Source organism: Bombina bombina, chromosome 3 (assembly GCF_027579735.1).
Source record: "Bombina bombina isolate aBomBom1 chromosome 3, aBomBom1.pri, whole genome shotgun sequence".
NCBI lineage: Eukaryota > Metazoa > Chordata > Amphibia > Anura > Bombinatoridae > Bombina > Bombina bombina.
The window spans coordinates 391,228,417-391,256,388 of NC_069501.1; the positions used below are offsets into that span (position 1 = coordinate 391,228,417).

General features: G+C 37.9%; 1 pseudogene; it reads left to right on the plus strand.

The window, feature by feature from the left end:
- The first annotated feature begins 565 nt into the window (after positions 1-565).
- LOC128651654 (bombinins BLP-7/H-BO-like) lies at positions 566-7,214 on the plus strand (annotated as a pseudogene).
- Positions 7,215-27,972: the final 20,758 nt, after the last annotated feature.

Here is a 27,972-nt window from a genome sequence, read left to right on the forward strand (position 1 = left end):
ATTAATACTGACATGTTCTATGGAATTGTATAACCTACACATAGTTAAGCATATTATCATTTCATTTTTAATGTCTCTGTTCTGTCTGGTTGTAAGTAATCCAAAATTAAACCTTACGCTATTTAATTAAAGGGACATGAAACCCCTAATTTCATGTGCATGCATTTTTAAACATCTTTGCAATGTACTTCTAATATAAATGCTGCTTTATTTTATTGGTATCCTTTATTGAAGGAGTAGCAATGCACTACTGGGAACTAGTTGAACACATCGGTAAGCGAATGACAACAGCCATATTTGTGCAGCAACCAATCAGCAGCTAGCTCCAGTCCTGAGCATACTTAGACATGCTTTTCAATAATGAATACCAAGTGAACAAAGCAAAAGCAGTAAAATGGAAAGCTGTTTAGAATTGCATATGCTCTATCTGAATCATGATAGCTTAATTTTTACTGTAATGTATCTTTATTTTAATGTTTCTTTAATAAGATTTAAATCAATACATTTGGTAAAAGTTTGATGTGGTCCTAATTGTTCTTTTTTTCTTTACTTTTAACAGGTAAAGATGAATTTTAAGTACATAGTTGCAGTGTCTTTTTTTAATAGCATCTACATATGCACGAAGGTAAAAATAAATAAACAAGGATAGAACTATCAAAACTCATGTTTTTTAGATTTGAATATTCTAAAGAGTTTTTAAAAATGCAATGGTCATATTTCCATATGTGGTAATAATTTTGTGACATAAAGCTTTCAAAAAATTGGTTGCAGTAAAGTGTTTTCTGCATCAATTTTCCCTTCAGTACATATACACATTACATTATATGAGAGCACAGACAATTGTGTAAGATATTAAAAGGAAGAAGATGGTAGTCTGTGATATATCTAGCAAATTAAGTTCTTATTTGGAAATGGGACCAAATAATGAAACAGGATTACTTGTAGTGTTTAATTTAAGGAGTTTTTCTCTTTCCAGTGTGTTCTCCCTCCCCCCCCCCCTTTTTTTTTTCTTTCTTTTCTCTTTTCTCCTCCCTCACCTCTCCTATTCACACCAGTAGATGTTGAATTGATGATGTTTTAGTGTCGCTCAGAGTGTGACTTGAACTTAATGATATGTCTTACGTTAAGTTAGATTGATTTTCTATAAAGTTGTAAGTGTGTATGTTTTTGTTTTTTTGGTTGAGTAGGAAATTGAATGCGGGACTTTTTTAATTTTTTTATCTATTTTGCCTCCTATATGGCTGATACAATAGGGAACTTAAGGATCTGTTTGTGGAATGTAGGGGGTATCAGTAACTCTATAAAACGGAAACTTGTGATTAAAAAATTAGGATAGCAAAACCCTAGTATTGTATTTTTACAAGAAACCCATTTAAAAAACCCTGAAATATCGAAGTTACGTTGCAAGTGGGTAGGAGAGGTATTAGCGACTCCATGTAAAAATAGGAAAGCAGGGGTTGCTATTTTGTTAAACAAGAATCTATCATACCAAATTTTACATAGTGAGCTAGATCCAGAGACAAGATTTATGGTAGTACAAATAAAAATTAATGGAGTTAGGTTTGCTCTTTGTAATATATATGCACCAAACATATTCTCTAAAGTATTTTGGGAAAGGTTAAAGAGTAAACTATTTCCTTTCATAACGGATAGAATGATAATAGGAGGTGACTTTAATCTCTCACTTTGTCCAGCGATTGATAGATTTTCAAAAAAAAATTTGGCTTTATATAATAAGCAAGCTAAATTTATGGAAACATTTTGTTATCAATTGAAATTAATTGATATTTGGAGACTTTATAACCCAGACCAGCGTATATATACCTGTGAATCTAAAACATTCAAGACATTCTCTAGGATTGATTTTATTTTAGTTACAGAATCTCTATCACTGCAAAAAATGGAAGCGGAAATTGGTGAGATAGTTATTTCGGATCATGCAATTGTCTCTTTGTCATTTTTTTTTCCCTCTAACTTAGTAAGAGGTAATTTAAATTTTATTTTTCCTCGGTATATGTATAAGAACATGAAATTTAACCTATGGCTAAAACAAAAATGGAAAGATTACTGTACGTACAACATCTCCTATTTCCATAAAATTGACATTTTCTGGGAGGCCTCTAAAACATTCCTAAGGGGTGAAATAAAAGCATATATGTGTAAAAAGAAAAAGAAAGATAGAATGAGAGAAGCCCAATTGGCTAATTACGTTAGAAATAGTTATAAAAAATATATTACTGACCCAACGCTTGTAAACTGGGAATGTTATTCTAGGGCCAGATCAGAAAGGGATATATTCTTTAAACAGAACTTCTTAGAGGAGGAGACTAAACTTAATATATGTTATAAGGGCTTTTATGGGTGTTCGACAAAACATCTAGCAAATTTAATTAGAAGTAGGAAGAAAAAGAATTATATTTTATCAATTAAATACCAAGATAATAGATATACTGAAGTAGATGATATAAATAATGCTTTTTTTTTATACTATAAAAATTTATATTCTCAGTCTAAGAACAATAAACAAAATCAAGAGAAATTTTGGTCTCAAATAAAAATTCCTCAAGTGGCAGGTGACTCTCTTGAAAGTTTGAATTCCCCCATTTTGTTGGAGGAGATAGAGGATGCAATAAATAGAACTAAAGTAAATAAAGCTGCTGGTCCTGATGCTCTTCCCGCAGAATTCTATAAGATTTTAGTGGATGAGATTAAGCCCACATTGGAAAAACTTTTTAATTCTTATTTTATGAGTGGTTGCCCACTCTCAGAATATTTCACGGCTGCTAATATTTCTCTTATACCAAAAAAAGACAACAATCCTGAAGATATGGCCTCTTATAGACCAATTTCGGTATTAAATATAGATTATAAAATACTAACCTCTATTTTAGCTACCAGATTAATGAAATGTCTTGATAAAATTATACATCAAGACCAAACGGGATTGTTGGCCTCTAGAAACTCATCAAAAAACATTTGGAAAATTATTACTCTTATAGATTATATCTGGAATTTAAATAAAGATATTAGTAAACAATTTAAGCATGATATTGCGCTTCTAACACTGGATGCTGTTAAAGCATTCGACTCCATAGAATGGGATTATCTATTTCAGACTTTGGAGAGATTTGGGTTTAAAAACCAATTCCTCCAATTTGTGCGTAATTTATATAAATCTCCTATTTCCTACCTTTTAATTAATGATACTCTTACCTCTGGTATAAGATTACAAAAAAGTACTAGGCAAGGATGTCCTCTCTCGCCCTTACTTTTTAATTTGGCACTCGAACCTCTTGCGATCTGGCTTAGGGAAGTGATGGAAGGGGTCAATCTTGGTAAAACCTCTCTGAAAACTCTATTGTATGCCGATGATTTGTTAATCTTTTTATACAATACATCCAACTCTATTCCTATAATCTTGGATTCTTTGAATCTCTTTAGTTCTTTTTTCGGTTATATGGTAAATTTTCAGAAAAGTGAAGTGATGTGGATTTCTAAGCATAATACCAGGACAATTAATATCCCTTTCAAAGAAGTTGAGATATTAAGATATCTAGGGATTTTTTTGCACAGAAACCCAGATAAATGGTATGATCTTAATTTTAAGCCGCTATTTCAGAAAATCGAATCTGATTTGAAATTGTGGGCTGTTCTACCTTTATCTCTGTCAGCCAAGGTTAATCTTATCAAGTCAATTATTTTCCCTCGCCTACTTTTTCCTTTACAGAATTTACCTTTGCTTTTGACTAAAACTGACTTACGGAAACTAAATGCAAAATTCTCTCAATTTATTTGGCGAGATAAGAAAAAAACGCGTATTGCTTTGGAAAAATTAATGTATTCTCGTGAAGCGGCCGGTTTAGCCTTACCTAATATTAAATTTTATAATATTGCTGCCCTAGGGAAAATTGCAGTAGACTGGCTGGCAGAAACTAATTGGTTCTCATCTAAAGAAATTGAAAGTTTCATGATCTATCCATTTTCTCTTAAAGCCTTATTACATGTATCTGTAAAAAAAATTACCTAATAATATTAAGAGTTTAATCTCAATTAAAAATATAATTGCTGCCTGGCAAATTCTCTGTTCGGTAATCGGTATTGAACATACTTTTTCGAAATATCTACCACTATTGGGCAATCCTGAATTTTCGCCTGGGGTTAATCAAAAAGTATTTAGAAGTTGGTCCAATAAGGGTCTTAAAGCAGTCCACCAATTTTTTACAGCTGATGGACAAATAGAAGAGTTTGATAATTTGAGAGGTCAGTTTAATCTGCCAAGTAATAATTTTTATTCCTATTTCCAAATTCTGCATTTCATAAAATCTAAGAAGTGGAATGGTATTGAGGCAATTGCATGGTCTGAGTTAAGAGCTAGGATTTCTATTTTCTAGAATTAAATCTCCTTCTATTTCATTACTTTACAGTATTATGTTATCTAAACAAAGCGACTCCTGGCTAGAAAACCTTAATTTAAATTGGAATGTAGTGATTCCGGGAGTTGATCGAGATAAAATAAGAGCTAGCTTTAATTTAATCAATAAATTTCAAATACCAATAAGCTGGAAAGAGAGTCATCTGAAAATAATCCATAATTCTTATTACACACCTCAGAGACTGGCTAAAATATATTTTAATCAAAGCTTCCCCTGTGCCCTAGAGTGTATCAGTTCTGGAAGAAGGTAGCTTTTTGGTTTAATTCTTTGTATGAAACTAATATCTGTTTTGATCCAGACTCTATTTTCTTTCTTGATCAGTCTACGTGGGCGTCCTCTCCATATAGAAAAAGTGTAAATGTAATCATCCTCTTTGTCAGACATCTTATATTAAAGAACTGGAAATCTAAAAAGATGCCGGGTTTCTCTATATTTGTGAAAGGAATCCAAATGCATATAATTTTTTAATCTTTCCACCTGAGAGAAGCTAGTGAAAGAGAAGTTAGGAAGTTCTTAATAAGATGGTTACCGATTATTAAGTCATATTCAGAAGGAGCCCAAAAAAGGATCCTATATCCATTTTTTAGTTCAGATAGTTTTAGTGATTTGGTTCTTCTGGGTTATTTCCCTCCAGAATGGATTAGGGGTTATAGAGACTCATAATACGTTAGCGCGGAATTGAAACTATTAGGACATATTTTGATACTTTGATATGATGCGGAGGTGAGAGGTGACGGAGTGCGCGTTTGTTTTCTTTTGTTGTTTGTTTTTTGGGTTTTTTTTTGTTTTTTTTTGTTTTTTTTCTCTCTTTTTTCTTGTTTTCCTTTCTCTCTTCTTTTTTCCCTTTTCTTCTGTCCCCAACTTTCTTATGTTACGAAAAATTATGCCAGAAGTGTAAAAAGCAGGTTTTGCAATGTTTCAGTTTAATTAGATGAATCCACAGAAAGTGGAAAAGAATTATCTGTTTGGTTTGATGCTACGGTCTATACGGACCTCATTAGACGATTTGCTGTTTTTTTGTTGAATTGTTTATTTGTATTTATTTGAAAATACGGCCCTGTGTGGCCTGCAATTCCGTTTTCTTTTGTTTTTTTCTGTTTTCTGTTTTATGTATATTATTTTCACTAATGGCATGCATAAATAAATAAATAAAAAAATAAATAAAAAAAAGGAAGAAGAAATAAAGGTCATTTGAACAAGGGTGTTAAACTGAAAGATACATTTTATTTCCATATTTTAAAACATAATACAGCACATTACAAAACTGTTCTCATCTTGTTTTAAACCAGAAGTTTGATATAAATTGTTTTATGAATTGAATTTACAGAATTAAGTTATCCTTGTTTAAAATTTGCCCAAAACACATAAAAATTACATTTAAAAGTACATTTACACTAATAATACTATGAAATAAAAATAATTAAAAAGTTATAAGCTGTTAGAAAAAAAAGCATGCAAACGAGTTTAACACAAAGATAAATACACACACACACACATATACAGTACTATATATAATATATATATATATATATATATATATATATATATATATATTCGTTTATATGTATACATGTATTAACATATGTATTTTAGTATTTATACCTGTACATATGTATTTACAGATATATTATATAGATTTATAAACACATAAATACATGTGTGTACACATATCATTGGAGCCCATTCCACTCACTTGCCCTAAAACTTTAAAACTAATTTTTAATCAATTTTGATGTTTTACAATGTGTTTTACTTTTATTTACTGTATATTTTACATTCCAATGTTCTTCATAGAGTAGACAATGTACTTTGTATTTTAAATATATATTCATATGTCTATCTGTTTATATCTATAATTGTATATACTTATATATAGATAGATAGACCGATATAGATATATAGATACACATATATAGATAGATATTTTATGAACAAATAATCAGGTATATATTAATAAATATTTAAGAATAAAAAGAACATTTTCTTCTATATGAAGAACATTGGAAGTAAAATATTCATAACTACATTCGGGTTTAGTGCAGTTGGTTAGTGCATATCAGGTCAAGCTAACCTGCCCACATAAAATAATTTCTTCCAGCGGTGTTTGCTCTTGAACACAAGAACTAAATAATAAGAATGAGAGAGAGAATTAATTGCTATAAACTTAAACTAATTTGGTACAAATACGCATGCCTAAATACACAATTTAAAGAACTAAACTGCTTTTTTGATAAGCAATTACTGATGTCTGCTATTTGCTCATTGGTACTACAGACCAAGCAAACGCCCTCAGAGTGCCAGATGTGACCACCTGTCCTAATTATGATTATCTGTGCTTTCAGAAAATAAAATATATTAAAAAAAAAAACAATAAGTAGTTTAATCTTAAAATGTTAAAGTCATAAAATTAGTTTACCAATCGGATTTATTTATTTTTAGTGTAAAGAATGATGAACAGTCTCTGAGTCAGAGGGATGTTTTTGAAGAATAATCACTGAGGGAAATCAGAGTTATAGGAGCATCCATCCTAAGTGCTGGTAAATCAGCTTTAAAAGGCTTGGCTAAAGGATTGGCTGAGCATTTTGCAAATGGGAAGAGAACAGCTGAAGAACATGAAGTGATGAATAGACTGGTAGCCGCAATGCGTGATCTAGATTCCTTGGATTATCCAGAGGAAGCTTCTGAAAAGAAAACCAGAGGCTTCAATCAAGAGGAGATTGCAAATCTTTATACTGAAAAAGAGAAACGCATTATAGGGCCAATATTAGGTTTGGTTGGTAGTGATGTCCCGAACTGTTCGCCCGCGAACGGTTCACAGTGAACATAGCTTGTTCGCGTTCGCGTTTGTGGGCGAACACATGGCGATGTTCGATCCGCCCCTATGTGTCATCATTGTGGAAACTTTGACTCTTTATGTCACAGCCGCCTGACACATTAGAGCCAATCAACATCAGACACTCCATCACAGACACTCCCAGCTACTCGGAATCCGCCATTTTAGACTCATAACGACCTTGCTTTTTTAATGAGAGGACATAGCTAGGCTAGTGTATTTACAGTCCAGAAGGACTCCACTCATCTCTGCTGCAAGCACAGCACCCCAAAAAACCCTTTTAAGGGCTATATTTCGAGCCGTTTTTTTTTTTTTCCTTTTTTTTTTTATTAGCATTTGCCTGGCTTTCAGCTGTGTGTTTAAGGATCACAGCATATGCTGTGACTACTGCCACCACTGATATCTCCCTAACAACATTAGTTTAAATTTAACTAACCCAAAAATGTAATTATTTTTCTAGTGTAATTTTTTTTCATTTTCTATCAGGCCAGTGTCACACAGCATATACTCTGGTTCATTGCTCTGTGCCAGCCAGCAGCCACCAGTGTTAATATCCGTTTATAACATTATTTTAAATAAAAAAAATATATATATATATATTTTGCTAGTGTAATCTAATTACATTTACTATCATGCCTGTGTCTGTCAGGCTCACTCAGCATTAATATACCTCTTTTTTTTCAGTCTTTTGGTTAATTGGTCTGTGCCAGGCAGCCACCCAGCACTCATATCTATTCTTCACCTTAATTTTAATATAAAAAAAAAAAAGTTTAAATTTGTTTGCTAGTGTAATCTAATTTAATTTTCTATCCGGCCTGTGTGTTTTGCTGACATAGAGAGCCTACTGTGTTTACTTGCTGCCCTCCCTAGTCTATGAGCCACAACTCATATGTGTTGAACCTTTTTTAATTTCCCCCCCAAAAAAATAATTTCAATAATTTTTCTAGTGTAATCTAATAGTATTTTCTATCAGGCGTGTGTGTATCCGACTTACAGAGCCTACTGTTTTTAATAGCTGCCCTTCCAAGGCTATCATATGTATGTGCTTAACCTTTTTCTTACAATTTCCAAAAAAAAGTCTTTAAATCATTATGCTAGTGTAATCGAATTGTATTTTCTATCAGGCCTGTGTCTAACTGTCTATCTGACTTACACAGCATACTGTTGTTATAATTGCTGCCCTACGTAGCAGCCAGCCAGTGCGACCACTCATAGAGTCATATGTGCATTGCACTTCTTAACATAATTTTAATATTAAAATCTAAAATTTTAAAATATTTTGCTAATGTAATCTAACTTAATTTTCTATCAGTCCTGTGTTTTTGTCACTTACACAGCATACTGTGTTAAATTGCTTCCCTACCTACCATCCACGACTCATATCTGCCAGCCTGTCTGCCAGGCCCAAGTAGCCAATTAGTGGCACCAATCACAATTCTTGTAACAGTAATTTAAAAAAAAAAAAACATAATTTTTTGGACTGCAAATATTCAGTCTCCTAGTGCCATTGAATTTCATTTACCTCCTGCCTGCCACTGCCAGCCTTTTGTGCCAGGCCGTCTAGCCAACTATTTACACCAATCATAATTGTTGTCACAGACAGTATAGTTCTTAATTTAAATAAAAATATTTTTTAGTGTTGATCTTAATCCTCAGTTTGCTTGTGCCCTAGAATTGCACTTTTCTACAGCCTTCTAAGCCTGTGTGCCAGGCCTACTTAAAAAATATTTACACCAATCATATTTGTTGTGACAGTATTCTAATAATTAAAAATTAAAATTTTTGGTAATAGTTGTGATTTGAATCCTCAGTTTGCTGGTGCCATTGAATAGCACTTTCCTCCTGCCTTGCAGCCTGCTGTGAGCCAGGCCCAACTAGCCAATTGTTGTCAGCATTCATATTTCTGTTAACAGTTTTGCAAAAATTGTCAATCATCGCTGTTTAGACTGTCAGTAATCAGTCTCCTAGTGTCCTTGAATTGCATCTACCTCCTGCCTGCCATCCTTTTGTGCCAGGCCATCTTGCCAACTATTTACACCAATCCTAATTTTTTGTCACAGTATAGTTACTAATTAAAATTTAAAAAATCTTGATTGTTGATGATCTTAATCCTCAGTTTGCTCGTGCCCTCGAATTGCACTTTTCTACAGCCTTCCAAGACTGTGTGCCAGGCCTACTTAAAAAATATTTACACCAATCATATTTGTTGTGACAGTATTCTAATAATTAAAAATTAAAATTTTTGGTAATAGTTGTTGTGATTTGAATCCTCAATTTGCTGGTGCCATTGAATAGCACTTTCCTCCTGCCTTGCAGCCTGCTGTGAGCCAGGCCCACCTAGCCAATTGTTGTCAGCAATCATATTTCTGTTAACAGTATTGCAAAAATTGTCAATCATCACTGTTTAGACTGTCAGTAATCAGTCTCCTAGTGTCCTTGAATTGCATCTACCTCCTGCCTGCCATCCTTTTGTGCCAGGCCGTCTTGCCAACTATTTACACCAATCCTAATTTTTTGTCACAGTATAGTTACTAATTAAAATTAAAAAAATCTTGATTGTTGATGATCTTAATCCTCAGTTTGCTCGTGCCCTAGAATTGCACTTTTCTACAGCCTTCCAAGCCTGTGTGCCAGGCCTACTTGAAAAATATTTACACCAATCATATTTGTTGTGACAGTATTCTAATAATTAAAAATTAAATTTTTTGGTAATAGTTGCTGTGATTTGAATCCTCAGTTTGCTGGTGCCATTGAATAGCACTTTCCTCCTGCCTTGCAGCCTGCTGTGAGCCAGGTCCACCTAGCCAATTGTTGTCAGCAATCATATTTCTGTTAACAGTATTGCAAAAATTGTCAATCATCACTGTTTAGACTGTCAGTAATCAGTCTCCTAGTGTCCTTGAATTGCATCTACCTCCTGCCTGCCATCCTTTTGTGCCAGGCCATCTTGCCAACTATTTACACCAATCCTAATTTTTTGTCACAGTATAGTTACTAATTAAAATTTAAAAAATCTTGATTGTTGATGATCTTAATCCTCAGTTTGCTCGTGCCCTCGAATTGCACTTTTCTACAGCCTTCCAAGACTGTGTGCCAGGCCTACTTAAAAAATATTTACACCAATCATATTTGTTGTGACAGTATTCTAATAATTAAAAATTAAAATTTTTGGTAATAGTTGTTGTGATTTGAATCCTCAATTTGCTGGTGCCATTGAATAGCACTTTCCTCCTGCCTTGCAGCCTGCTGTGAGCCAGGCCCACCTAGCCAATTGTTGTCAGCAATCATATTTCTGTTAACAGTATTGCAAAAATTGTCAATCATCACTGTTTAGACTGTCAGTAATCAGTCTCCTAGTGTCCTTGAATTGCATCTACCTCCTGCCTGCCATCCTTTTGTGCCAGGCCGTCTTGCCAACTATTTACACCAATCCTAATTTTTTGTCACAGTATAGTTACTAATTAAAATTAAAAAAATCTTGATTGTTGATGATCTTAATCCTCAGTTTGCTCGTGCCCTAGAATTGCACTTTTCTACAGCCTTCCAAGCCTGTGTGCCAGGCCTACTTGAAAAATATTTACACCAATCATATTTGTTGTGACAGTATTCTAATAATTAAAAATTAAATTTTTTGGTAATAGTTGCTGTGATTTGAATCCTCAGTTTGCTGGTGCCATTGAATAGCACTTTCCTCCTGCCTTGCAGCCTGCTGTGAGCCAGGTCCACCTAGCCAATTGTTGTCAGCAATCATATTTCTGTTAACAGTATTGCAAAAATTGTCAATCATCACTGTTTAGACTGTCAGTAATCAGTCTCCTAGTGCCCTTGAATTGCATCTACCTCCTGCCTGCCATCCTTTTGTGCCAGGCCGTCTTGCCAACTATTTAAACCAATCCTAATTTTTTGTCACAGTATAGTTACTAATTAAAATTAAAAAAATCTTGATTGTTGATGATCTTAATCCTCAGTTTGCTCGTGCCCTAGAATTGCACTTTTCTACAGCCTTCCAAGCCTGTGTGCCAGGCCTACTTGAAAAATATTTACACCAATCATATTTGTTGTGACAGTATTCTAATAATTAAAAATTAAATTTTTTGGTAATAGTTGCTGTGATTTGAATCCTCAGTTTGCTGGTGCCATTGAATAGCACTTTCCTCCTGCCTTGCAGCCTGCTGTGAGCCAGGTCCACCTAGCCAATTGTTGTCAGCAATCATATTTCTGTTAACAGTATTGCAAAAATTGTCAATCATCACTGTTTAGACTGTCAGTAATCAGTCTCCTAGTGCCCTTGAATTGCATCTACCTCCTGCCTGCCATCCTTTTGTGCCAGGCCGTCTTGCCAACTATTTAAACCAATCCTAATTTTTTGTCACAGTATAGTTACTAATTAAAATTTAAAAAATCTTGATTGTTGATGATCTTAATCCTCAGTTTGCTCGTGCCCTCGAATTGCACTTTTCTACAGCCTTCCAAGCCTGTGTGCCAGGCCTACTTGAAAATTATTTACACCAATCATATTTGTTGTGACAGTATTCTAATAATTAAAAATTAAAATTTTTGGTAATAGTTGCTGTGATTTGAATCCTCAGTTTGCTGGTGCCATTGAATAGCACTTTCCTCCTGCCTTGCAGCCTGCTGTGAGCCAGGCTCACCTAGCCAATTGTTGTCAGCAATCATATTTCTGTTAACAGTATTGCAAAAATTGTCAATCATCACTGTTTAGACTGTCAGTAATCAGTCTCCTAGTGTCCTTGAATTGCATCTACCTCCTGCCTGCCATCCTTTTGTGCCAGGCCGTCTTGCCAACTATTTACACCAATCCTATTTTTTTGTCACATTATAGTTACTAATTAAAATTAAAAAAATCTTGATTGTTGATGATCTTAATCCTCAGTTTGCTCGTGCCCTAGAATTGCACTTTTCTACAGCCTTCCAAGCCTGTGTGCCAGGCCTACTTAAAAAATATTTACACCAATCATATTTGTTGTGACAGTATTCTAATAATTAAAAATTAAAATTTTTGGTAATAGTTGTTGTGATTTGAATCCTCAGTTTGCTGGTGCCATTGAATAGCACTTTCCTCCTGCCTTGCAGCCTGCTGTGAGCCAGGCCCACCTAGCCAATTGTTGTCAGCAATCATATTTCTGTTAACAGTATTGCAAAAATTGTCAATCATCACTGTTTTGACTGTCAGTAATCAGTCTCCTAGTGTCCTTGAATTGCATCTACCTCCTGCCTGCCATCCTTTTTTTGCCAGGCCATCTTGCCAACTATTTACAACAATCCTAATTTTTGGTCACAGTATAGTTACTAATTTCAATTTAAAAATTCTTGATTGTTGATGATCTTTATCCACAGTTTGCTCGTGCCCTAGAATTGCAATTTTCTACTGCCTTCCAAGCCTGTGTGCCAGGCCTACTTGAAAAATATTTGCACCAATCATAGTTGTTGTGACAGTATTCTTAATAATTAAAAAATAAAATTGTTGTTAATAGTTGTTGAGAATCCTCAGTTTGCTGGTGCCATTGAATAGCACTTTCCTGCTGCCTTGCAGCCTGTTGTGAGCCAGGCCCACCTAGCCAATTGTTGCCAGCAATCATATTTCTTTTAACAGTATTGCAAAAATTGTCAATCATCACTGTTTTGACTGTCATTAATCAGTCTCCTAGTGTCCTTGAATTGCATCTACCTCCAGCCTGCCAGCCTTTTGTGCCAGGCCGTCTTGCCAACTATTTACACCAATCATAATTGTTGTCACAGTATAGTTACTAATTAAAATTAAAAAAATTTTGATTGTTGATCTTAATCCTCAGTTTGCTTGTGCCATTGAATTGCACTTTTCCACTGCCTGCCAGCCTGTGTGCCAGGCCCAACTATCCAATTAGTGCCAGCAATCATATTTCTTTTAACAGTATTGCAAAATTTGTCAATCATCACTGTTTTGACTGTCAATCTGCAGTCTACTAGTGCCCTTGAATTGCATTTTCCTCCTGCCTGCCTGCCTGTGTGCCAGTCCCAACTAGCCAATTAGTGCCTACACTCATATTTATTGTAACAGGATTGGAATTTTTGTTAATCATAACTGTTTTGACTGTGATTCTTCAGTCTCCTAGTGCCATTGAATTGCAGTTTCCTTTCTCCCAGCGTGTGTGCCAGACAGGCCCATTTGCCAAATAGTGCCAAACAATCATATTTGTTGCCACAGTACTTGTAAGTTGTAATATTGTAAAAAATTAACAATTTGTGATTTTTAAAACATCTGTCTTTTTTGTTGTTGTCAGTCTCACAGCATATACTGTGCCTACTTTCACAGTGCCACCACTCAATTGGTGTAATAGTGTCCATTTAAAAAAAAATGACAAGCAGAGGCAGGCCACCCTGCAGGTTCCGTGGTCGTGGTCGTGGTGCTGTGATTCCTTTAGACCCTACAAATATGCACATTGTTCAGATGCCGGGTGCCATGGGGGACGCAAAAACTTCTGAGGAGGACCTAGTTGAATGGCTAACACAGGACACCCAATCTTCTTCAGCTTCCGCTGCTAGTCCTCCTAACCTTGACGCACCATCTAAGTCCAGCTGTGCTTTGGGCAGGTCTCAAGTGACCAGTGCCACTCCGCCGTCTGTCGCCACCACCAACACTAGCACCACAGCCGCTTCACTTGATCTGTCACAGGAGTTATTGACACATCATTTGGAAGAAATGAGTGATGCGCAACCATCATTGACAGAGGATGTAGATAATAGTGATCAGTCTCAGTCAGGCAGCATTACCGACATGGAGGTACGGTGTGATGATGATGATGATGATGATGATGTTGTACCCGCTGCTGCTTCCTTTCTTGATGTTTCAGATACAAGTGAAGCGGTTGATGATGATGTGTCGGTGGATGTCACGTGGGTGCCTGCTAGAAGAGAAGAAGAAGAGGGGGAAAGTTCAGATGGGGAGATAGAGAGGAGGAGGAGGAGGAGACAATTTGGAAGCACGGGGAGGTCGTCTCAAGGAGCTAGTGGCACAGTCAGACAGCATGCATCATCACCAGGGGTCAGCCAGACAACACGCCGACGCCCATCAACGCATGCTGTTGCCACCACCAGAATGCCGTCATCGCAGAGCTCAGCAGTGTGGCATTTTTTTGTGTGTCTGCCTCTGACAACAGCGATGCCATTTGCAACCTGTGCCAAAAGAAACTGAGTCGTGGGAAGTCCAACAGCCACCTAGGTACAACTGCTTTGCGAAGGCACATGGTCTCCCATCACAAAGGCCGATGGGAAGAACACATGAGTAGAAGCAGCACACAAAGTGAAAGCCGCCCTCCTCCTCCTGCTCCAGCATCTTCAGCCATGTCAACCAGTGCTGTCCTCCTTGCCCCCTCTCAACCATCCTCTCTTACGTAGCAGTTCCTGGTCATCTGCCCACAGTCAGGTGTCTGTCAAGGACATGTTTGAGCGTAAGAAGCCAATTTCTCAAAGTCACCCCCTTGCCCGGCGTCTGACAGCTGGCTTGTCTGAACTCTTTGCCCGCCAGCTTTTACCATACAAGCTGGTGGAGTCTGATGCTTTCAAAAAATTAGTATCTATTGGGACACCGCAGTGGAAGGTACCTGGCAGAAATTTCTTTTCACAAAAGGCAATCCCAAACCTGTACTCTGTTGTTCGAAAGGAAGATATGGCATGTCTGGCACACAGCGTTGGGGCAAGGGTCAATATGACCACGAATAGCTGGTCTGCAAAGCATGGTCAGGGCAGGTATATCACCTACACTGCGCATTGGGTAAACCTGCTGACTTCTGACAAGCATGGAATGCGTGGCTCTGCAGGAGAGTTGGTGACACCGCCACGACTTGCAGGCAGGCCTGCTGCTACCTCCTCTACTCCTCCTACTCCATCCTCTTCCATAACCTCTTCCTCGGCTGAGTCCTCTTCAACTTCTGCGTCTTGCTCCACATCTATGGCACCCCCCCCAGCTCCCCAGGTACTATGCTACATCCCGGGTACGGCAGTGTCACGCCGTCTTGGGGTTGACTTGCCTGAAAGCGGAGAGTCACACTGCATCAGCACTCCTGACCGCCCTGAACGCACAGGTGGATCAGTGGCTGACTCCGCACCAACTGGAGATTGGCAAGGTTGTTTCTGACAATGGAAGTAATTTGGTGGCGTCATTGAAATTGGGCAAGTTGACACATGTGCCGTGCATGGCACATGTGTGTAATCTAATTGTACAACGATTTGTCCATAAGTACCCAGGCTTACAGGACGTCCTGAAGCAGGCCAGGAAGGTGTGTGGCCATTTCAGGCGTTAATACACAGCCATGGCGCACTTGTCCGATATCCAGCGTCGAAACAACCTGCCAGTGAGGCGCTTGATTTGTGACAGCCCGACACGGTGGAATTCAACACTCCTAATGTTTGACTGCCTGCTCCAACAAGAAAAAGCTGTTAATGAGTATTTGTATGACCGGGGTGCTAGGACAGCCTCTGGGGAGCTGGGGATATTTTTGCCAAATTACTGGACGCTCATGCGCAATGCATGTAGGCTCATGCGTCCTTTTGAGGAGGTGACAAACCTTGTCAGTCGCACCGAAGGCACCATCAGCGACATCATACCATTTGTTTTCTTCCTGGAGCATGCCCTGCGAAGAGTGCTGGATCAGGCCGTAGATGAGCGTGAAGAGGAAGCGGGAGAGTTGTGGTGTCCATCACCCCCGCAAACAGCCGAATCAGCATTGCTTGCTGGACCTGCGGCAGCGCAGGAAGAGGATTGTGAGGAAGAGGAGTCAGAGGAGGAATGTGGCTTTGGGGAGGATGAGGAGTAGGAAGACCGAGCACAACAGTCATCCCAGGGTGCTCGTTGTTGTCACCTCTCTGGTACCCGTGGTGTTGTACGTGGCTGGGGGGAAGAAGATACCATCAGTGAGATCAGTGAGGAGGAGGAACGCGACATGATTAGCTCAGTATCCAACCTTGTTCAAATGGGTTCTTTCATGCTGTCGTGCCTGTTGAGGGACCCTCGTATAAAAAAGCTGAAGGAGAACGACCTGTACTGGGTGTCCACGCTCCTCAACCCCCGGTATAAGCATAAAGTGCCTGAAATGTTACCAAATTCCCGCAAGTTGGAAAGGATTGAGCATTTTCATAATAAATTAAAAACTATGCTTTACACAGCGTATAAGGGTGATGTCACAGCACCACGGGAATGTAACAGGGGAAGAGATGAAATTAATCCTCCTCCTCCCACGACCACGGCGGCAAGGACCGGCCGCTTTCCTGACGTCTTGTTGATGGAGGACATGCGTACCTTTTTAACTCCCATGCACCATCAGAGCCTTTCGGGATCCAGCCTTAGAGAAAGACTCAACTGACAGGTAGCAGACTACCTAGCTTTAACTGCGGATCTCGACACTCTCAGGAGCGATGGACCCCTTGACTACTGGGTGTGCAGGCTGGACTTTTGGCCTGAGCTATCCCAATTTGCAATGGAACTTCTGGCCTGCCCCGCTTCAAGTGTCCTGTCCGAAAGGACTTTTAGTGCAGCAGGAGGTTTTGTCACTGAGAAGAGAAGTCGCCTAGGTCAAAAAAGCCTTGACTATCTCACTTTTATAAAAATGAATGAGGGCTGGATCCCGAAGGGACTGACATTGGGCGATACATTTGAATAAAAAACTCCTGATGATGAGATGAGCTGGCTTGGGCTACAACTGGTACACAGGCTGGCCTTTTTTTTTTGGTTATAAAGCCGGAGGACTTGCTTGACTTATCCGCCAACAACTAGTGTTCAAGTCACAAGCTTTTAGGGCACTTTATAAAAATGTTTTACAAACATCGATTTTTCTGGCCGCTGCTACAGCAATTGCTACAACAATACCCCAATTTTTCAGTCATTTGTACATTCCGAATTTTTCTGGCCTCTGCTGCAGCTCTGTGGGTACAAAACTCAAATAAAAAAATAAAGCACATAACACTAGTGATTAAACTGTTACGAATTGTACAACTTAACACACCACTCATATCCGGTGGACCATTAAATTGAACGCAAAATGCCACAAATTTGAAAGAGTAGGACCGACCAAGCATCTTTATCCGTCTCTTGGTTGCTCTAAATTATCTCCGTGTTCCATCTATGCCATACCTGTACTCTATTGTGCAAAAGGGTGGCATATGTGGTGTTTCATGCTGTTGTGCCTGTTGCGGGTCGTGGCCCATGATATAAAAAGGCTGAAGGAGAACGACCTGTAGTAATGGGTGCCCCATCCAGTTTTTAGAAAAATGTTCCTGGTTCCTCTAAATTATCTCTGGGTTTCTAAAATGGATGCCATACCTGTACTCGCTTGTGCAAAAGGATGGCATATGTGGTGGTGTTTCCTGCAGTTGTTTATGTTGAGGGTGCTGGACCCTCTTATAAAAAAGCTGAAGGAGAACGACCTGGAGTGGGAGTCCAAGCATGGTTTTTGGGGCTATTTCACTTTTACAAACAATTATCTGTGGGTTTCACAAATCAATGCCGTACCAGTACTCTATTGTTTCAAAGTATGCCATATGTTCTCTTTCCTGCTGGTATTTTGTTTGAGGGTCCTGGACCCTCTTTTAAAAATGCCTAAGGAGAAAGAGGTGTACTGGGTGTCCACTCATTTTTCTTTTCTATTTCACATTTGACCAAAATTATCTCTGGTTTTGTAAAATCAATGCTGTACCTGTACTCTATTGTTCAAAAGGATGCCATACGTCCTCTTTCCTGCTGGTGTTTTTTTTGAGGGTCCAGGACCCTCTTATAAAAAGGCCTAAGGAGAAAGAGGTGTACTGGGTGTCCACTCATTTTTTTTTTCTATTTAACAATTGACCAAAATGATCTCTGGTTTTGTAAAATCAATGCTGTACCTGTAGTCTATTGTTCAAAAGGATGCCATATGTCCTCTTTCCTGCTGATGTTTTTTTTTGAGGGTCCAGGACCCTCTTATAAAAAGGCCTAAGGAGAAAGAGGTGTACTGGGTGTCCACTCATTTTTTTTCTATTTAACAATTGACCAAAATGATCTCTTGGTTTGTAAAATCAATGCTGTACCTGTACTCTATTGTTCAAAAGGATGCCATATGTCCTCTTTCCTGCTGGTGTTTTTTTTGAGGGTCCAGGACCCTCTTATAAAAAGGCCTAAGGAGAAAGAGGTGTACTGGGTGTCCACTCATTTTTTTTATTTTTATTTAACAATTGACCAAAATGATCTCTGGGTTTGTAAAATCAATGCTGTATCTGTACTCTATTGTTCAAAAGGATGCCATACTTCCTCTTTCCTGCTGGTGTTTTTTTTGAGGGTCCAGGACCCTCTTATAAAAAGGCCTAAGGAGAAAGTGGTGTATTGGTTGTCCATCAAATCATTTTTTTGATTCAAATTTCCATTTGCAAAAAATTATCTATGGGTTTCTAAAATCAATGCCTTTCCTGTACTCTATTGTTCAAAAGTATGCCATATGTCCTCTTTCCTGCTGGTGTTTTGTTTGAGGGTCCTGGACCCTCTTATAAAAAGGCCTAAGGAGAAAGAATTGTACTGGGTGTCCATCCAATCATTTTTTTTATTCAAATTCACGGTTGCAACAAATTATCCCCGGGTTTCTAAAATCAATGCCTTTCCTATAATCTTTTTTTCACAAAGGATGCCATATGTCCTCTTTCCTACTGCTGGTTTTGTTGAGTGTCCTGGAGCCTCTGCTAAAAAGGCCTAAGGATAAAGAAGTGTACTGGGTGTCTAATCTATGTTTTTTTAGATTTCACGGTTGGAACAAATTATCCCCGGGTTTCTAAAATCAATGCCTTTCCTGTAATCTATTAGTCACAAGGATGCCATATGTCCTCTTTCATGCTGTTGTTTCTGTTGAGGCTCCGGGAGCCTCTTCTAAAAAGGCCTAAGGATAAAGAAGTGTACTGGGTGTCTAATCAATCTTTTTTTAGATTTCACCGTTGTAACAAATTATCCCAGGGTTTCTAAAATCAATGCCTTCCCTGTAATCTATTAGTCACAAGGATGCCATATGTTCTCTTTCATGCTGTTGTTTCTGTTGAACCTCAGGGAGCCTCTTATAAAAAGGCCTAAGGATAAAGAAGTGTACTGGGTGTCCAATCAATGTTTTTTTCTATTTCCCGGGTCATATAACTGATCTCTGTGTTTCTAAAATCAATGCCTTTCCTGTAATCTAATTTTCTAAAGGATGCCATATGTCCTCTTTCATGCTGCTGGTTTTGTGGAGGGTCCTGGAGCCTCTGCTAAAAAGGCCTAAGGATAAATAAGTGTACTTGGTGTATAATCTATGTTTTTTTAGATTTCACGGTTGCAACTAATGATCTCTGTGTTTCTAAAATCAATGCCTTTCCTGTAATCTAATTTTCTAAAGGATGCCAATGCCATATGTCCTCTTTCATGCTGCTGGTTTTGTGGAGGGTCCTGGAGCCTCTGCTAAAAAGGCCTAAGGATAAATAAGTGTACTTGGTGTATAATCTAAGTTTTTTGAGATTTCACGGTTGCAACTAATGATCTCTGTGTTTCTAAAATCAATGCCTTTCCAGAAATCTATTTTTCTAAAGGATGCCATATGTCCTCTTTACTGCTGCTGGTTCTGTTGAGGCTCCTGGAGCCTCTGCTAATAAGGCCTAAGGATAAATAAGTGTACTGGGTGTCTAATCCATTTTTTTTTAGATTCCACGGTTGCAACAAATTATCTCTGGGTTTCTCAAATCAATGCCTTAAATGTAATCTATTAGTCACAAGGATGCCATATGTCCTCTTTTATGCTGTTGTTTCTGTTGAGGCTCCGGTAGACTCTTCTAAAAAGGCCTAAGGATAAAGAAGTGTACTGGGTGTATAATCTATGTTTTTTTAGATTTCACGGTTGCAACTAATGATCTCTGTGTTTCTAAAATCAATGCCTTTCCTGTAATCTAATTTTCTAAAGGATGCCAATGCCATATGTCCTCTTTCATGCTGCTGGTTTTGTGGAGGGTCCTGGAGCCTCTGCTAAAAAGGCCTAATGATAAATAAGTGTACTTGGTGTATAATCTAAGTTTTTTGAGATTTCACGGTTGCAACTAATGATCTCTGTGTTTCTAAAATCAATGCCTTTCCAGAAATCTATTTTTCTAAAGGATGCCATATGTCCTCTTTACTGCTGCTGGTTTTGTTAAGGTTCCTGGAGCCTCTGCTAATAAGGCCTAAGGATAAATAAGTTTACTGGGTGTCTAATCCATTTTTTTTTAGATTTCACGGTTGCAACAAATTATCTCTGGGTTTCTCAAATCAATGCCTTAAATGTAATCTATTAGTCACAAGGATGCCATATGTCCTCTTTCATGCTGTTGTTTCTGTTGAGGCTCCGGGAGACTCTTCTAAAAAGGCCTAAGGATAAAGAAGTGTACTGGGTGTATAATCTATGTTTTTTTAGATTTCAAGGTTGCAACTAATGATCTCTGTGCTTCTAAAATCAATGCCTTTCCTGTAATCTAATTTTCTAAAGGATGCCATATGTCCTTTTTCATGCTGCTGATTTTGTGGAGGGTCCTGGAGCCTCTGCTAAAAAGGCCTAAGGATAAATAAGTGTACTTGTGCAGCGCTGCGGAATCTGTTGGCGCTCTACAAATACCTGATAATAATAATAATATAATCTAAGTTTTTTGAGATTTCACGGTTGCAACTAATGATCTCTGTGTTTCTAAAATCAATGCCTTTCCAGAAATCTATTTTTCTAAAGGATGCCATATGTCCTCTTTACTGCTGCTGGTTTTGTTGAGGTTCCTGGAGCCTCTGCTAATAAGGCCTAAGGATAAATAAGTGTACTGGGTGTCTAATCCATTTTTTTTTAGATTTCCCGTTTGCAACAAATTATCTCTGGGTTTCTCAAATAAATGCCTTAAATGTAATCTATTAGTCACAAGGATGCCATATGTCCTCTTTCATGCTGTTGTTTCTGTTGAGGCTCCGGTAGACTCTTCTAAAAAGGCCTAAGGATAAAGAAGTGTACTGGGTGTATAATCTATGTTTTTTTAGATTTCACGGTTGCAACTAATGATCTCTGTGTTTCTAAAATCAATGCCTTTCCTGTAATCTAATTTTCTAAAGGATGCCAATGCCATATGTCCTCTTTCATGCTGCTGGTTTTGTGGAGGGTCCTGGAGCCTCTGCTAAAAAGGCCTAAGGATAAATAAGTGTACTTGGTGTATAATCTATGTTTTTTTAGATTTCACGGTTGCAACTAATGATCTCTGTGTTTCTAAAATCAATGCCTTTCCTGTAATCTAATTTTCTAAAGGATGCCAATGCCATATGTCCTCTTTCATGCTGCTGGTTTTGTGGAGGGTCCTGGAGCCTCTGCTAAAAAGGCCTAAGGATAAATAAGTGTACTTGGTGTATAATCTAAGTTTTTTGATATTTCACGGTTGCAACTAATGATCTCTGTGTTTCTAAAATCAATGCCTTTCCAGAAATCTATTTTTCTAAAGGATGCCATATGTCCTCTTTACTGCTGCTGGTTCTGTTGAGGCTCCTGGAGCCTCTGCTAATAAGGCCTAAGGATAAATAAGTGTACTGGGTGTCTAAACCATTTTTTTTTAGATTTCACGTTTGCAACAAATTACCTCTGGGTTTCTCAAATCAATGCCTTAAATGTAATCTATTAGTCACAAGGATGCCATATGTCCTCTTTTATGCTGTTGTTTCTGTTGAGGCTCCGGTAGACTCTTCTAAAAAGGCCTAAGGATAAAGAAGTGTACTGGGTGTATAATCTATGTTTTTTTAGATTTCACGGTTGCAACTAATGATCTCTGTGTTTCTAAAATCAATGCCTTTCCTGTAATCTAATTTTCTAAAGGATGCCAATGCCATATGTCCTCTTTCATGCTGCTGGTTTTGTGGAGGGTCCTGGAGCCTCTGCTAAAAAGGCCTAATGATAAATAAGTGTACTTGGTGTATAATCTAAGTTTTTTGAGATTTCACGGTTGCAACTAATGATCTCTGTGTTTCTAAAATCAATGCCTTTCCAGAAATCTATTTTTCTAAAGGATGCCATATGTCCTCTTTACTGCTGCTGGTTTTGTTAAGGTTCCTGGAGCCTCTGCTAATAAGGCCTAAGGATAAATAAGTTTACTGGGTGTCTAATCCATTTTTTTTTAGATTTCACGGTTGCAACAAATTATCTCTGGGTTTCTCAAATCAATGCCTTAAATGTAATCTATTAGTCACAAGGATGCCATATGTCCTCTTTCATGCTGTTGTTTCTGTTGAGGCTCCGGGAGACTCTTCTAAAAAGGCCTAAGGATAAAGAAGTGTACTGGGTGTATAATCTATGTTTTTTTAGATTTCACGGTTGCAACTAATGATCTCTGTGTTTCTAAAATCAATGCCTTTCCTGTAATCTAATTTTCTAAAGGATGCCAATGCCATATGTCCTCTTTCATGCTGCTGGTTTTGTGGAGGGTCCTGGAGCCTCTGCTAAAAAGGCCTAATGATAAATAAGTGTACTTGGTGTATAATCTAAGTTTTTTGAGATTTCACGGTTGCAACTAATGATCTCTGTGTTTCTAAAATCAATGCCTTTCCAGAAATCTATTTTTCTAAAGGATGCCATATGTCCTCTTTACTGCTGCTGGTTTTGTTAAGGTTCCTGGAGCCTCTGCTAATAAGGCCTAAGGATAAATAAGTTTACTGGGTGTCTAATCCATTTTTTTTTAGATTTCACGGTTGCAACAAATTATCTCTGGGTTTCTCAAATCAATGCCTTAAATGTAATCTATTAGTCACAAGGATGCCATATGTCCTCTTTCATGCTGTTGTTTCTGTTGAGGCTCCGGGAGACTCTTCTAAAAAGGCCTAAGGATAAAGAAGTGTACTGGGTGTATAATCTATGTTTTTTTAGATTTCAAGGTTGCAACTAATGATCTCTGTGTTTCTAAAATCAATGCCTTTCCTGTAATCTAATTTTCTAAAGGATGCCATATGTCCTTTTTCATGCTGCTTATTTTGTGGAGGGTCCTGGAGCCTCTGCTAAAAAGGCCTAAGGATAAATAAGTGTACTTGTGCAGCGCTGCGGAATCTGTTGGCGCTCTACAAATACCTGATAATAATAATAATATAATCTAAGTTTTTTGAGATTTCACGGTTGCAACTAATGATCTCTGTGTTTCTAAAATCAATGCCTTTCCAGAAATCTATTTTTCTAAAGGATGCCATATGTCCTCTTTACTGCTGCTGGTTTTGTTGAGGTTCCTGGAGCCTCTGCTAATAAGGCCTAAGGATAAATAAGTGTACTGGGTGTCTAATCCATTTTTTTTTAGATTTCCCGTTTGCAACAAATTATCTCTGGGTTTCTCAAATAAATGCCTTAAATGTAATCTATTAGTCACAAGGATGCCATATGTCCTCTTTCATGCTGTTGTTTCTGTTGAGGCTCCGGGAGACTCTTCTAAAAAGGCCTAAGGATAAAGAAGTGTACTGGGTGTATATTCTATGTTTTTTTAGATTTCACGGTTGCAACTAATGATCTCTGTGTTTCTAAAATCAATGCCTTTCCTGTAATCTAATTTTCTAAAGGATGCCATATGTCCTCTTTCATGCTGCTGGTTTTGTGGAGGGTCCTGGAGCCTCTGCTAAAAAGGCCTAAAGATAAATAAGTGTACTTGGTGTATAATCTAAGTTTTTTGAGATTTCACGGTTGCAACTAATGATCTCTGTGTTTCTAAAATCAATGCCTTTCCATAAATCTATTTTTCTAAAGGATGCCTCATGTCCTCTTTACTGCTGCTGGTTTTGTTGAGGGTCCTGGAGCCTCTGCTAATAAGGCCTAAGGATAAATAAGTGTACTGGGTGTCTAATCCATTTTTTTTTTTTAGATTTCCCGGTTGCAACAAATTATCTCTGGGTTTCTCAAATCAATGCCTTAAATGTAATCTATTGTTCAAAAGGATGCCATATGTCCTCTTTCCTTTTTTTTTTTTCTCTGTATTTCTATTTATTTTAGAAAATGTAATGCACTTATAGGTTCACTAAGATTATGACTTTGCACACTGCCATTTTCCATGCAGCATTTTGACATGTCGTGTGATATGACTAGAAGATTGAAGAATGATATGTTTTGAATCTTTTGAGCATAATAATAAAAAAAAATTAATTTAACTTGAGTTAATAACTGAAGCATGACTTCAGGAGTCAGGTGTGGTCGTAGGTAGTGGTTGTTGTTAGCAGATTATTTTTATTGCAAATTGCAATTGCCACAGCGTGCATAAAATGTGCGTCACTAGTCCAAATCTTACCTTTTTTTTCATTCAGGATTAGTTTGGGGTCCGGCGCAATATTGGAAAGGCAAAAAACAGGTCTCCGTACCCGTTGATATAAGGGGTGACTATAGTGCTTTTACCAGGCTCCTCTTGGATAGCCCCAGAAAGTGTGACTATGAATCCCAAAAAGAAAATTAAATTAAGGTTGAAAAATAACTCCAAAGTAACTTGTAAGACCTGGAGCTCCTCAAACACACGTCCTACCGCAACAGCTATAGGCTCCACCACCCACAAATCTTAACTTTTTAATGCCAATTCATATTGCACAGCTGGAACAACAGTAAATAACATGTGCATCACCACAGTCTCCGAAGCTGTTGTCGGATGTATGCAAAAACACTGATAAAGTATTCCTTTAGGAGCGCAAAGAGATGGCTATCGAAACACTCCAGGAACTTCACAAGAGTGGCTGTATTGTGTTTCTGGTGATGTTTGAGACATCTGAGTAGTGTACAGGGAGGGCAAAAATCCTCTCCATCTCTGTGCACCACAGGACAGGACGTCCTTGTCATCCATAAGCACATGAAATTGCTGGCATTTTCGTTGCTTCAAGAAGTTCATTTTTTGTGGTGATAGTACAGAATTAAATAAACTTTGGTTTCCTACCATACTCAAGACAATCTGGTATTTCAAGCTTCGCACTTGCTGTGGGAAACAGTGGCCTGTCCATACCAGGAAGATGATTTAGACAGAAGTAACGAGCTCTGCTTGCAGGTGACACATGTTTATCGTCAATCCTCAAAGGGGTTGCGTGCAGAATATGGCTGATGGCCCCTTATTCACATGTTTGTCTAGAGCCACAACATTTGCAAACAGCCAGAAGAAAGGTCGGTTCTCACCAGCCTTAAGTTGAGCTTAATTTACCAAATGATGATATTCACAAAAATAGACAAACAGTGGCTTAAATAACACATTTGCGATATGGATTCACCAGAGCAAGGTCATTGCAAGTACTAAGTTCCCACGATAACAAAATTAAAATGCCACAACTACGCAATCTTCACCTTCAGATTATTATTGTCACACTCCATTGTACTCCTATGCCCAGCTCCCTGCTCTTGTTTTTGTTGAGGGTCCTGGAGCCTCTGCTGAAAAGGCCTATGGATAATGAAGTGTACTGGGTGTCTGTTCAATGTTTTTTTTTATTTCCCGGTTGCAACTAATTATCTCAGTGTTTCTAAAATCAATGCCTTTCCTGTAATCTATTATTCAAAAGGATGACATATGTCCTCTTTCATGCTGTTGTTTCGGTTGAGGCTCCGGGAGCCTCGTATTAAAAAGGCCTGAGGATAAATAAGTGTAACGGGTGTCTAATCAATGTGTTTTTCTATTTCCCGGGTCATATAAATGATCTCTGGGATTCTAAAATCAATGCCTTTCCTGTAATCTATTATTCAAAAGGATGACATATCTCCTCTTTCATGCTGTTGTTTTGGTTGAGGCTCCGGGACCCTCTTATTAAAAAGGCCTGAGGATAAATAAGTGTAACGGGTGTCTAATCAATGTTTTTTTCTATTTCACGGGTCATATAAATGATCTGTGGGTTTCTAAAATCTATGCCTTTCCTGTAATCTATTATTCAAAAGGATGACATATCTCCTCTTTCATGCTGTTGTTTCGGTTGAGGCTCCTGGACCCTCTTATTAAAAAGGCCTGAGGATAAATAAGTGTAACGGGTGTCTCATCAATGTTTTTTTCTATTTCACGGGTCATATAAATGATCTGTGGGTTTCTAAAATCTATGCCTTTCCTGTAATCTATTATTCAAAAGGATGACATATGTCCTCTTTCATGCTGTTGTTTCGGTTGAGGCTCTGGGACCCTTGTATTAAAAAGGCCTGAGGATAAATAAGTGTAAGGGGTGTCTAATCAATGTTTTTTTCTATTGCACGGTTGCAAATAATGATCTGTGGGTTTCTTAAATCAATGCCTTTCCTGTAATCTATTATTCAAAAGGATGACATATCTCCTCTTTCATGCTGTTGTTTCGGTTGAGGCTCCGGGACCCTCTTATTGAAAAGGCCTGAGGATAAATAAGTGTAACGGGTGTCTAATCAATGTTTTTTTCTATTTCCCGGGTCATATAAATGATCTCTGGGATTCTAAAATCAATGCCTTAACTGTAATCAATTGTTCACAAGGATGCCATATGTCCTCTTTCATGCTGTTGTTTCAGTTGAGGCTCCGGGAGCCTTTTATAAAAAGGCCTAAGGATAAAGAAGTGTGCTGGGTGTCCAATCAATGGTTTTTTTTATTTCACAGTTGCAAAAAAAATATCTATGGCTTTGTAAAATTGATAAAATCAAACAGAGAAACCCAACAACAGAACTTGAAATAAATATAAGGACCAATGCAGAGTCTCTGGTAGTGAGTATAAATGTTTTATAACACTTGCAAAGTTCGATCACTCACCCCACTATAGCCTGTCCGGTTAAACACTTGACAGCGTCGCTGCCTGATATGCAGCCGCCTCTGTGCCGCTTCCGAAGATCCAGGCTTCAATTGAGCGGCTCACAGGGCCTCCGCTGTGTTCCGTGTACTCGTCAGCTTGTGTGTGGGTGTTGGCTATACGTCATTAGTGATCCTCCAATAGCAGGAGTTCTTTTCCGGAGGCACTGATGGGTCGGCAAGGACTGGAATGATCAAATTCAAAAGGAAGAAGAAACACTGACATCCATCTTTATAGGTAAAATCTTGAATCTTTATTCGGCAATGTTAAAAGTAAAAGACATCACAGCAAAATGGACTAAGAGTCAGACGTGGGCGCAGCACACAGGCATACGCGTTTCGGAAAAGATTCCGTAGTCACAGCCTGACATGCTACCCCACACACCTGTTTAAAAAACCCCATGGGCTAATACAATTGGTTAAAACAGGAACAACACCCATAGACTCCAACCAATAGGATACAGAGATACAAACGTAATCCTAGTTAACATTTCATTATCAAAATTACCAGCACTTATGTATCTTATATATTACTAACAGTAGTAGGAATGAATATATATTAACACACTTATATAGTTAAATAGCGAGCAGAATCCAAATGTGAAAGTGCCAGAGATCATAATGATATTGTAAACGGGTAATGATATACCTTCATATATTGAGTTACAGCATATTGTACAGAGATAAGAGCGAACATTAGAGAGCAGAGATAATGTAGTATAAGATCGATCAACACTAATAATAATAAACAATAGACTTAATTCTCGAAAGTCTTATTTGAGCGTATATAGTGCATATAGTACATAATGCAGCAAAGAGATGTTAGAGAGGGCATCAAAGAAACTCCATATATATAGTATAAAGTGCTAACATTCGATGCCACATTACATGTGTACACCAGATGTTGGTATAATAAATCTTAATTTACAGATAAACATATATATACAAGGCATG